The sequence below is a fragment of the Carcharhinus amblyrhynchos genome, unplaced genomic scaffold (assembly GCF_965287045.1).
Source record: "Carcharhinus amblyrhynchos unplaced genomic scaffold, sCarAmb.v2.hapA chromosome_1139, whole genome shotgun sequence".
Lineage (NCBI taxonomy): Eukaryota > Metazoa > Chordata > Chondrichthyes > Carcharhiniformes > Carcharhinidae > Carcharhinus > Carcharhinus amblyrhynchos.
The window spans coordinates 11,400-23,394 of NW_027650879.1; the positions used below are offsets into that span (position 1 = coordinate 11,400).

General features: G+C 50.7%; 1 pseudogene; it reads left to right on the plus strand.

Annotated features, from left to right (window-relative positions):
- Positions 1–1,478: 1,478 nt before the first annotated feature.
- Positions 1,479–11,631, plus strand: LOC145340554 (protein phosphatase 1 regulatory subunit 14A pseudogene; annotated as a pseudogene).
- Positions 11,632–11,995: the final 364 nt, after the last annotated feature.

Consider the following 11,995-nt stretch of genomic DNA (forward strand, 5'->3'; position numbering starts at 1 on the left):
CATAATGAATGGGGGAGCAGGCTCGAAGGGCCAAATGGCCTCCTCCTGCTTCTGGTTTGTATGTGTCAGGTAGCTTGGCCATGGTAAATGCATGGGGCTTTTTTCATTCATTCATGGGACATGGGTGTCGCTGGCTGGGCCAGTATTTATTGCCCATCCCTAGTTGCCCCTTGAGAAGGTGGGGGTGAGCTGCCTTCTTGAATCGCTGCAGTCCCTGTGCTGTGGGTGGACCCACAGTGCCGTTAGGGAGGGAATTCCAGGATTTTGACCCACTGACTGTGAAGGAACGGCCGATATATTTCCCAGTCAGGATGGTGAGTGGCTGGGAGGGGAAGTTGCAGGGGGTGGTGTTCCCCGTGTATCTGCTGCCCTTGTCCTTCTAGATGGAAGTGGTGGTGGGTTTGGAAGGTGCTGTCTAAGGATCGTTGGTGAGTCGCTGCAGTGCATCTTGTAGATGGTACACACGGCTGCTACTGAGTGTCAGTGGTGGAGGGAGTGGGTGTTTGTGGGTGGGGTGCCAATCGAGTGGGGCTGCTTTGTCCTGGATGGTGTTGAGCTTCTCGAGTGTTGTTGGAGCTGCACCCATCCAGGCGAGTGGGGGATATTCCCATCACACTCCTGACTTGTGCCTTGTAGATGGTGGACAGGCTTCGAGGGAGTCAGGAGGTGAGTTACTCACCACAGGATTCCCAGCCTCTGACCCGCTCTTGTAGCCACAGTGTTTACGTGTCTGAGTCCAGGGATTACAGGGCTAAGGTCTGGGGAGGGGGTAAGATGCAGACTCGATGGGCTGAATGGCCTCTATCTGCATGGCAGGGATTCTATGGAGTTTATCCAGCATTTTCTGCTCCTATTATTGTGTCAGATTGTTTGATACCTACCCCTGCGGCTTATCTGATACCTGTCTCTGGGCGGCTGGGCAGACACTGTCCAGACAGTGTCTGGACCAGGAGGCTGGCTGCAGGAGGGGATGAAGAGAATGGAAACTGCAGGAGGGGCAGGACACTGAGGGAGCGGCCAGAGAGACTGGACACTAGGGGAGGGTCTGGAGAATCTGGACACTGGGGGAAGGGCCAGGGAGACTGGACTCTGGGGGAAAGGCCAGAGAGACTGGACTCTGGGGTGGGGCCAGAGAGACTGGACACTGGGGGAGGGGCCAGAGAGACTGGACTCTGGGGTGGGGCCAGAGAGACTGGACACTGGGGGAGGGGCCAGAGAGACTGGACTCTGGGGTGGGGCCAGAGAGACTGGACACTGGGGGAGGGGCCAGAGAGACTGGACTCTGGGAGAGGGGTCAGAGAATCTGGACACTGGGGGAGGGGGCAGAGAGATTGGACTCTGGGGGAGGGGCTGGAGAGACTGGACTCTGGGGGAGGGGCCGGACACTGGGGAGGGGCCGGTGACGCTGCGCTGCGTGGACGGTGCGCGCTAGGACCCCGCGGCCGCGCTGTGGGTTTTCCGGGCGCTCCGCCAGGATCGGGCGCAGTCGCGGCGGAGCGCAGCGAGCGGCGGGAATGGCAGCGCAGCGGGCTGGCAGGCGGGTGCAGGGCCGAATGGCGGAGAGTCCCCGGGAGGCTGGAGCCGCCCTACAGCGCCGGCAAGCCCGGGTAACAGCTCGGTACGACCGGCGGCATCTCCAGCAGCGCCTGGAACTGGAGAGCTGGATCGGAGAGCAACTGGAACAGCTCAATCCCCAGCAGGTAATCCCGGGATCCCGAGAGAGAGATTCCAGACCCACAGCAGGTAATCCTGGGATCCCGAGAGATTCCAGACCCACAGCAGGTAATCCCGAGAGATCCCAGAGAGAGAGATTCCAGACCCACAGCAGGTAATCCCGGGATCCAGAGAGATCCCAGACCCACAGCAGGTAATCCCGGGATCCAGAGAGCTCCCCTAGAGATCCTGGAGCACGTAATCCAGTGATGCCAGAGAGATCCTGGACCCAGAGCAGGTAACCCAGAGAGATCCCGGAGTTATCCAGACCCAAAGCAGTTTATCCAAGAGTAATCCTGGAATAATCCAAAGCAGGTTATCTGGAATAATCCAGAACTGGAACAGGTTTTGATTTGATTTATTATTGTCACATGTATTATTATTCTGTGAAAAGTATTGTTTGTTGCGCGCTATACAGACCAAGCATACTGTTCATAGAGAAGGAAAGGAGAGAGTGCAGAATGTAGTGTTACAGTCATAGCGAGGGTGTAGAGAAAGATCAACTTACTGCAAGGTAGGTCCATTCAAAAGTCTGACAGCAGCAGGGAAGAAGCTGTTCTTGAGTCGGTCGGTACGGGACCTCAGACTTTTGTATCTTTTTCTCAATGGGAGAAGGTGAAAGAGAGAATGTCCGGGGTGCGTGGGGTCCTTGATTATACCGGCTGCTTTTCCCCGAGGCAGCGGGAAGTGTAGACAGTCAATGGATGGGAGGCTGGTTTGTGTGATGGATTGGGCTACATTCACAACCCTTTGTATTTCGGTCTTGGGCAGAGCAGGAGCCCAGACCGAGCTGTGATACAACCAGAAAGAATGCTTTCTATGGGGCATCTGTAAAAGTTGGTGAGAGTCGTAGCGGACATGCCAAATTTTCTTAGTCTTCTGAGAAAGTAGAGGCGTTGGTGGGGCTTTCTTAACTATAGTGTCAGTGTGGGGGGGGGACCAGGACACGTTGGTGATCTGGACACCTAAAAACCTGAAGCTCTCGACCCTTTCATCCCCGTTGATGTAGACAGGGACCACGCTTCCTGCAGCCGATGACAATCTCCTTCATTTTACTGAAATTGAGATTAATTTGGCCGCACAGTCATGAGTGTATCAGGAGTGTAGGAAGGAGTTAAGGACTGATGCTTAGGGCAATCCCAGAGTTACCCAGACGTGAAGCAAGTAATTCTCAGGACTTACCCAGACCCGGAGTAACTATAAATCAGGATCAGGTAACTCTCGGAGTAACTCTGTCCCGGAATAACTCTCTTCCAGTACCTGCTGCAGGTAAGTCACCCCCCCCCCCCCCACCCCCCCCCCCCCCAAGTAACTCAGTCCCGGGGTGATGCACCTACGGATCAGATAACTGTGACCCCCACCAGGCTGACTGCACCCTCTGTGTACAGTTCTGGTCACCTAGTTACAGGAAGGATATTAATAAGGTTGAAAGAGTGCAGAGAAGGTTCACAAGGATGCTGCTGGGACTTGAGAAGCTGAGTTACAGAGAGATTGAATAGGTTAGGACTTTATTCCCTGGAGCGTAGAAGAATGAGGGGAGATTTGATAGAGGTGTATAAGATTTTGATGGGTATAGATAGAGTGAATGCAAGCAGGCTTTTTCCACTGGGGCTAGGGGAGAAAAAAACCAGAGGGCATGGGTTAAGGGTGAAGGGGGAAAAGTTTAAAGGGAATATTAGGGGGGGGATTCTTCACACAGAGAGTGGTGGGAGTGTGGAATGAGCTGCCGGATAAAGTGGTAAATGCGGGCTCACTTTTAACATTTAAAAAAAACTTGGACGGGTTCATGGATGAGAGGGTGTGGAGGGATATGGTCCGAGTGCAGGTCAGTGGGACTGGGCAGAAAAATGGTTCGGCACAGACAAGAAGGGCCAAATGGCCTGTTTCTGAGCTCTATGGTTCTATGGCTGACTGCCACCCCCTCCCCCCGGGCTGACTGCCACCCCACCGCCCCCCCCCTCCACCACCGGCTGGGCAAGAACGTGGCAGATAGAATATAATGTGAAACAGTGTGAGATATCCCCATTGATCAGAAAAACATTAATGTAGGTTTATTCTGAAATGGTGAGAGGTTGGGATCCTAAGGGATCTGGGAATCACTGAAAGCTAACGTGCAGGTGCAGCAAACAATTAGGAAGAATAATGATATATCGGCCTTCATAGAATTACAGTGCGGAAGAAGGCCATTCAGCCCATCGAATCTGCACCAACCACAATCTCACCCAGGCCCTCTTCCCATAACCCCAGGTATTTACCCTGGGGCACCCCCATCACCCCAGAGTAAGGCACCCCCCCCCCCACCCCAGAGTAAGGACCCCCCCCCTCCTTCAGACTAAGGCTCCTTCCCCCCCAACTCCAGACTAAGATGCACCATCCCTGTAGTAACTCACACCTGGAGCCTCCAGAGGGAACCCACGCAGACATGGGGAGAATGTGCAAACTCCACAATGACTCAAGCCAGGAGTTGAACCCAGGTCCCTGGCACAGTGAGGCAGCAGCAGTGCTGCCCTGAGGAAGGGGATTGGAGTGCAGGGGTAAAGATGTCTTGCTGCAAATCCTTGGTGAGACCCACAGCTGGAGTATTGGGTAGGGTGTTGGTCTCCTGACCCAAGGAAGGGTGGACTGGCCATACAGGGGGTTCACCAGCCTGATCCCTGCGATTGGGGGGGAGGATTGTCCTCTGCAGAGAGATTGAGGAGACTGGCCTGTATTCTCTGGATGTTTAAAGAATGAGGGGGGATCTCATTGATTTCCCGTGGCTGAGGAGGGGGTCTGAAACCGGGAGTGGGGGGGGTGGGGGAGAGGGGAGTGGGGGGGGTGGGGGAGAGGGGAGAGGGGAGGGGGGAGGGGGGCACAGACACAGAATAAAGGACCAGTCACTTTGGACTGAGATCAGGAGATATGTTTTCCCTCGGAGGGTGGTGAATCTTTGGAATTTTCTATCCCAGAGGGTGTGGAAACTCAATCATTGATAGATTCCAGGATACTGAAGGGATTTGGGATAGTATGGGAAAATGGAATTGAGGCAGATGCTGAGTTATGATTGGATTGGATGGTGGAGCAGGCTCGATGGGCCGAATGGCCTACCCCTGCTCTGACGTGCCCAACTCAATCCAGCATCGGGCAACTTTCGGAATTCCTAAATAATTCAATCCGAGGTCAGACTCGCAGAGGAGTAACTCTCACCCCTGGAGTAACGAACCCCCCCTCCCCAGAGACTAAGGCACATCTCCTCCCACCCCCATCAGAGTAAGGCACCCCCCCCACCCCCCCAACTCCCATCGGAGTAAGGCACACCGCCTCCCACTCCCCCACCGGAGTAAGGCACACCCGGAGTACCTTTTCCCCCCGGTGTGACTGATAGAATCATACAGCACAAAAGAGGCCCTTCAGCCCATCATTTCCCACACCGACACATTAGAAACACGTGACCTCCCACCTAATCCCACTTGCCAGCACTAGGCCCACAGCCCTGACGGTTACGATGTACCAAGTACCCATCCAGGTATTTGTTAAAGGATGTGAGGCATCCCACCCCCACCACCCTCCCCAGGCAGCGCGTTCCAGACCCTCACCACCCTCTGGGTAAAAAGATTTTCCCTCACATCCCCCCAAAACCTCCCACCCCCTCACCCTGACCCTTCAACTAAGGGGAACAGCTGCTCCTTACCCACCCCGTCCGTGTCCCTCACACACCTCGATCAGGTCACCCCTCAGTCTTCTCTGCTCCAGAGAAAACAACCCAAGCCCATCCCACCTCTCTGTATAACTTAAATAGAACCATAGATCATTACAGCTCAGAAACAGGCCATTTGGCCCTTCTTGTCTGTGCCGAACCATTTTTCTGCCTAATCCCACTGACCTGCACCTGGACCATATCCCTCCACACCCCCTCATCCATGAACCCGTCCAAGTTTTTCTTAAATGTTAAAAGTGACCCCGCGTTTACCACTTTATCCGGCAGCTCATTCCACACTCCCACCACTCTCTGCGTGAAGAAGCTCCCCCCTAATATTCCCTTTAAACTTTTCCCCCTTCACCCTTAACCCATGCCCTCTGGTTTTTTTTCTCCCCTAGCCTCAGTGGAAAAAGCCTGCTTGCATTCACTCTATCGATACCCATCATAATCTTATACACCTCTATCAAATCTCCCTTCATTCTTCTACGCTCCAGGGAATAAAGTCCTAACCTATTCAACCTTTCTCTGTAACTCGGTTTCTCAAGTCCCAGCAACATCCTTGTGAATCTTCTCGGCACTCTTTCAACCTTATTAATATCCTTCCTGTAATTAGGTGACCAAAACTACACACGATACTCTAAATTCAGCCTCACCAGTGTCTTATAGAACCTCACCATAACATTCCAACTCTTATACTCAATACTTTGATTTATAAAGGTCAATGTACCAAAAGCACTCTTTATGACCCTATCTACCTGTGACGCCACTTTTAGGGAATTATGTATCTGTATTCCCAGATCCCTCTGTTCTACTGCACTCTTCAGTGTCCTACCATTTATTTTGTATGTTCTACCTTGGTTTGTCCTTCCAAAGTGTAATACCTCACACTTGTCTGCATTAAACTCCATCTGCCATTTTCCAGCCCATTTTTCTAGCTGGTCCAAATCCCTCTGCAAGCTTTGAAAACCTTCCTCAGTGTCCACTACACCTCCAATCTTTGTATCATCAGCAAATTTGCTGATCCAATTTACCACATTATCATCCAGATCATTGATATAGATAACAAACAACAATGGACCCAGCACTGACCCCTGTGGCACACCACTAGTTCCAGGCCTCCATTCAGAGAAACAATCCTCCCCTACCATTCTCTGACTTCTTCCATTGAGCTAATGTCTAATCCAATTTACTCCCTCTCCATGTATACGTAGCGACTGAACCTTCCTAACTAATCTCCCATGCGGGACCTTGTCAAAAGCCTTACTGAAGTCCATGTAGACAACATCCCTACCTTCCCTTTATCCACTTTCCTGGTAACCTGCTCAAAAAACTCTAGTAGATTGGTTAAACATGACCTACCACGCACAAAGCCATCCCAGGCAGAATTTATTGCCCATCCCTAGTTGCCCCTCGAGAAGGTGGTGGTGAGCTGCCTTCTTGAATTGCTGCAGTCCTCGTGGTGCCCCCAGTGCCATCTGAAATTAAGAATCTACTGATGACCATGAAACCATTGTCGATTTTCAGAAAAACCCATCTGGTTCACTAATGTCCCTTTAGGGAAGGAAATCTGTCCTCACCTGGTCTGGCCTACTTGTGACTCCATAAGAAATAGGAGCAGGAGTCGGCCATCTAGCCCTTCGAGCCTGCCCCGCCATTCAATAAGATCATGGCTGATCTGAAGTGGATCAGTTCCACTTTCCCGCTTTCTCCCCATAACCCTTAATTCCCTTGTCTATCAGAAACCTATCTACCCGTGTCTTAAATATATTTAGCGAGGTAGCCTCCACCACTTCAACGGGCAGAGAATTCCAGAGATTCACCACCCTTTGAGTGAAGAAGTTCCTCCTCAACTCTGTTATAAACTGCCCCCCACTTATTTTGAGGCTGTGCCCTCTAGTTCTGGTTTCCTTTCGAAGTGGGAAGAATCTCGCTACCTCTACCCTATCCATTCCCTTCATTATCTTATACATCTCTATAAGAACCCCCCCCTCAGCCTTCTAAACTCTAACAAAGCCAGAGCCACAGCAATGTCATCGACCCTCAACTGCCCTCCAAGGGATGGGCAATAAATGCTGGCCAGCCAGTGATGTCCCACAGTTGAATAAAAAAGGGCGGCATGATGACAGAGTGGTTAGCATTGCTGCCTCACAGCGCCAAGGACCCAGGTTCGATTCTCAGCTTGGGCCACCGTCTGTGTGGAGTTTGCGCATTCTCCCCGTGTCTGCGTGGGTTTCCTCCAGGTGCTTTGGTTTCCTCCCACAGTCCAAAGATGTGCAGGTTAGGTTGATTGGCCGTGCTAAATTGCCCCTTAGTGCCAGGGCGAACTAGCAGGGTAAATGTTTAAAGTTTATTGATTCCTGTCACTAGTCGGCTTACGTTAACAGCGCAATGAAGTTATTGTGAAAATCCCCGAGTCACCATGCTCCTGCACCTGTTCGGGTCAATGCACCCTAACCAGCACGTATTTCGGGCTGTGGGAGGAAACTGGAGCACCCGGAGGAAACCCACGCAGGCACGGGGAGAATGTGCAGACTCCACACAGACAGTAACGCAAGACGGGAATAGAACCCGGGTCCCTGGCACTGTGAGGCAGCAGCGCTAACCCACTGTGTCACCGTGCTGCCCAATATATGTGGAATTACGGGGATAGGGTGTGGGTGGGACTGTAGTCAGTGCAGGCTTGATGGGCCAAATGGCCTCCTCCTGCACTGTGGGAGGTTCTGCGGCAACAAACAAACTTTTACTCGCTGCAGGATAAATAGATAGAACAAGGAGCCAACATCGGATCAGTGGGCTGAAAGGCCTCTATGGGTGTTGGGAAGAGAATAACTCGCCTTTTAGTTTGTTAGGTTGGGATAGAACGGATTGGTTTGTATATTAGTTTCCACAATGAACAGGAAAGGAATGTTTGCAGTATTATACAACTGTCTATGGTGCTATTGCTCAGAGAAAGCTAATTGAAGCAAGACTTATCAAATAAGGTCATTGCCACTGCTGGATAGTTCCGTGTGCCCTTATCGCCAACATCCAGATGCTGTTAATTTGTCCAGAGCCCAGGAACGTGACAGTGCCTCGGAAGCTTTGCCAGTAAATAAGACTCCGAAATAAGTTGATTGCTGGGAGTTGCATATCCAGATATGGTGTCAAGAGGGATTGTGGTGTGCAGGGTTCGTGGGGATAGGCTGGCTTTCCGTCTGGAAGTGTTCCCGACCATCCTTCTGAGAAAGGAAACACGAACTTATTTTAAAGAACTTAACCCATGGCGCGCCAGGGCAGAGCCAGTGCCTCTCCTACCTGCTCCCCCAGCCTGACGATGTAACACAGGACTTTATACACAAGCTCGTCTCCCTGGCATTTTTCTAAACCGGCCAGTTTTATTTTGGGAATCGACGGGCTGGTGAATTAATTGAAAAAAAGCTGTCACTGCTTTATCAAACAGAAATACATTCAAGAGAGTTGAATCGATTTATTATTGTCACACGTACTGGGATACAATGAAAAGTATTGTTTCTTGTGTGCTATACAGACAAAGCATACCGTTCATAGAGTACAGAGGGGAGAAGGAAAAGGATTTGATTTATTATTGTCCCATGTATGAACATACAGTGAAAAATATTGTTTCTTGCACGCTGTACAGACAAAGCATACCATTCATAGAGAAGGGAAGGAGAAGGTACAGAATGTAGTGTTACAGTCATAGCTAGGGTGTAGAGAAAGATCAGCTTAATGCGAGGTAGGTCCATTCAAAAGTCTGACAGCAGCAGGGAAGAAGCTGTTCTTGAGTCGGTTGGTGCACGTCCTCAGACTTTTGTATCTTTTTCCTGATGGAAGAAGATGGAAGAGAGAATGTCCGGGGTGTGTGGGATCCTTAATTATGTTGGCTGCTTTGCCGAGGCAGCAGGAAGTGTAGATAGAGTCAATGGATGGGAGGCTGGTTTGCGTGATGGATTGAGCTACAACTCTTTGTAGTTCCTTGCGATCTTGGGCAGAGCAGGAGCCCATCCCAAGCTGTGATACAACCAGGAAGAGTGCTTTCTATGGTGCATCTGTAAAAGTTGGAGAGAGTCGTAGCTGACATGCCAAATTTCCTTAGTCCTCTGAGAAAGTAGAGGCGTTGGTGGGGCTTTCTTAACGAAAGTGTCAGCACAGGGGGACCAGGACAGGTTGTTGGTGTCCGAGGCAGCTAAACTGAAAGACTTGGAGTTCTCACTGGGGAAAGGGGAACTCTGCATCGACCTGTTGGTGTGATCCTGGTGTGTGTGTGGATCCCCCAGGGGACCCTCTAGAAGCTGAAAGTGTCAGAAATGTTTGGAGTTGTTGCAGAAGCCACAGGCATTAAAGAGTCTCTTCACCGATGCTGCCCGCACCTTTCCAGCATTTTCTGTTGTTATTTTGGAGTTTTACCCGTGTGTTATTCTGTGCTTGAGTTGTAACCCGTCAAACCTGTTAGACAAACCTTCAGACCAGGCTTGTGAATGAATCAATGGCACAATGGTCTCTGGGCAGGGTCGCTGTCACGTTACAGAGGAGAGAATTTATTTGACTCGTATCATTCATTCAAAGTGCATTGATAAAACGTCAGAGTCTCTTCTTTCAGTCACTTAATTTGAACCAAAGAATCCTTGCAGTGCAGAAGGAGACCATTCGGCCCAACAAGTGTGCGCCAACTCTCCAAAAGGGCATCTCACTCAGGCCCACATCACTGCCCTATCCCCATTACCTTGTGCATTTAGCATGGCCAATCCACCTAACCCGCACATCTTTGGCCGTGCTAAATTGCCCCTTAGTGTTCAAAGATGTGTAGGTTAGGTGGATTGGCCATGCTAAATTGTCCCTGGGTGTCCAACGATATGTAGATTAGGGGGATTGGCCATGCTAAATTGTCCCTTAGTGTTCAATCTATCTAGCCTGTACATCTTTGGACATTAAGGGACAATTTAGCATGGCCAGCCCATCTAATGGACACATCTTTGGAGTGTGGGAGGAAACCAGAGCAGCTGGAGGAAACCCACGCAGACATGGGGAGAATGTGCAGACTCCACACAGACAGACAGTCACCCGAGGTTGGAATGGAACCCAGGTCCCTGGCGCTGTGAGGCAGCACTGTGCCACCCCTGACACGTTGAGGTCCCACTGAGATTATTCAACTCCTCCATTTGTCCGGTGTTTGAGTCCCAGTGTCCTGGGCTACACGAGGTACTTAATCCAAATTCATGATGGAAGGAAGAAAAATATTGGCCAATGGGATCTCTGGTGCTCGTTTTGGACTAGTGACCATGATCCACCTGGATTGAAATGTTTTATTTTTACCATCTCGTTTCCATTGGCTTTCTAAGCGACTGGGAAGGGTTAACTGATGGGAAGGTAGCGATATCCTGTAGCACCATACCAATAATCCTGTAACAACGCTCCCCCCATCTCATTAAATCCTATTTACTTCTTCTCATCACTCTATCAGGTTTTATCCTCAAGGGTCGTGACCCCCCCTCCAATGGCTAGGAATGTTAGACAAAAGAATGGGGGGGGGAGGTGGGAGGAAACCATTTGTCCCTGCTGCCCCCCCTCCTCATGGCTAAGCCCCTCCATCAACTCCGCTCTGTCCCCCCCGAGTTCCCTCAAGTTCCATGCGCCTAACTGCCGCTGCCTGGTGTCAGCTCCACTCCTGTTCAAGCTCGGCTGTCTCGGGACGTGGAGAATTTCTGAGCGAGGAACTTTAGGACCACAGAATCCCGACAGGAGGCCATTCGGCCCATCTGGTCTGTGCCAGAAGAGCAATTTACCCACGCCCTCCCCACCCAGGCCTTTCCCCACCTTCACTTTCTCCTCATCTCAATCCAAAACGGACGATCCCTTGTCTTGACCTCTCGCCCTCACTATCCCACTCCGTGAGGGAAATGGCCAATCCGATGGGATATCTTTCCTAGCAGCAGAATTCCGAATCATTGATTTCCAAGTTCCCTATTTGATTTATTATTGTCACATGGATTAACGTACAGTAAAAAATATTGTTTCCTGATACAGACAAAGCATACCATTCATAGAGAAGGAAAGGAGAGGGTGCAGAATGTAGTGTTACAGTCACAGCGAGGGTATAGAGAAAGATCAACTTAATGCGAGGTAGGTCCATTCAAAAGTCTGACAGCAGCAGGGAAGAAGCTGTTCTTGAGTCGGTCGGTACGTGAACTCAGACTTTTGTATCTTTTTCCCGATGGAAGAAGGTGAAAGAGAGAATGTCCGGGGTGTGTGGGGTCCTTGATTATACTGGCTGCTTTTCCGAGACAGCGGGAAGTGTAGACAGAATGAGTGGAGGTTGGTTTGTGTGATGGATTGGGCTGCATTCACAACCATTTGTAGTTCCTTGCGGTCTTGGGCAGAGCAGGAGCCCAGACCAAGTTGTGATACAACCAGAAAGAATGTTTTCTGTGGGGCATCTGTAAAAATTGGTGAGAGTTGTAGCGGACATGCCAAATTTCCTTAGTCTTCTGAGAAAGTAGAGGTGTTGGTGGGGCTTTCTTATCTGTAGCGTTGGCATGGAGGGACCAGGACAGGGTGTTGGTGATCTGGACACCTAAAAGTGTGAAGCTCTCGACCCTTTCTACTTTG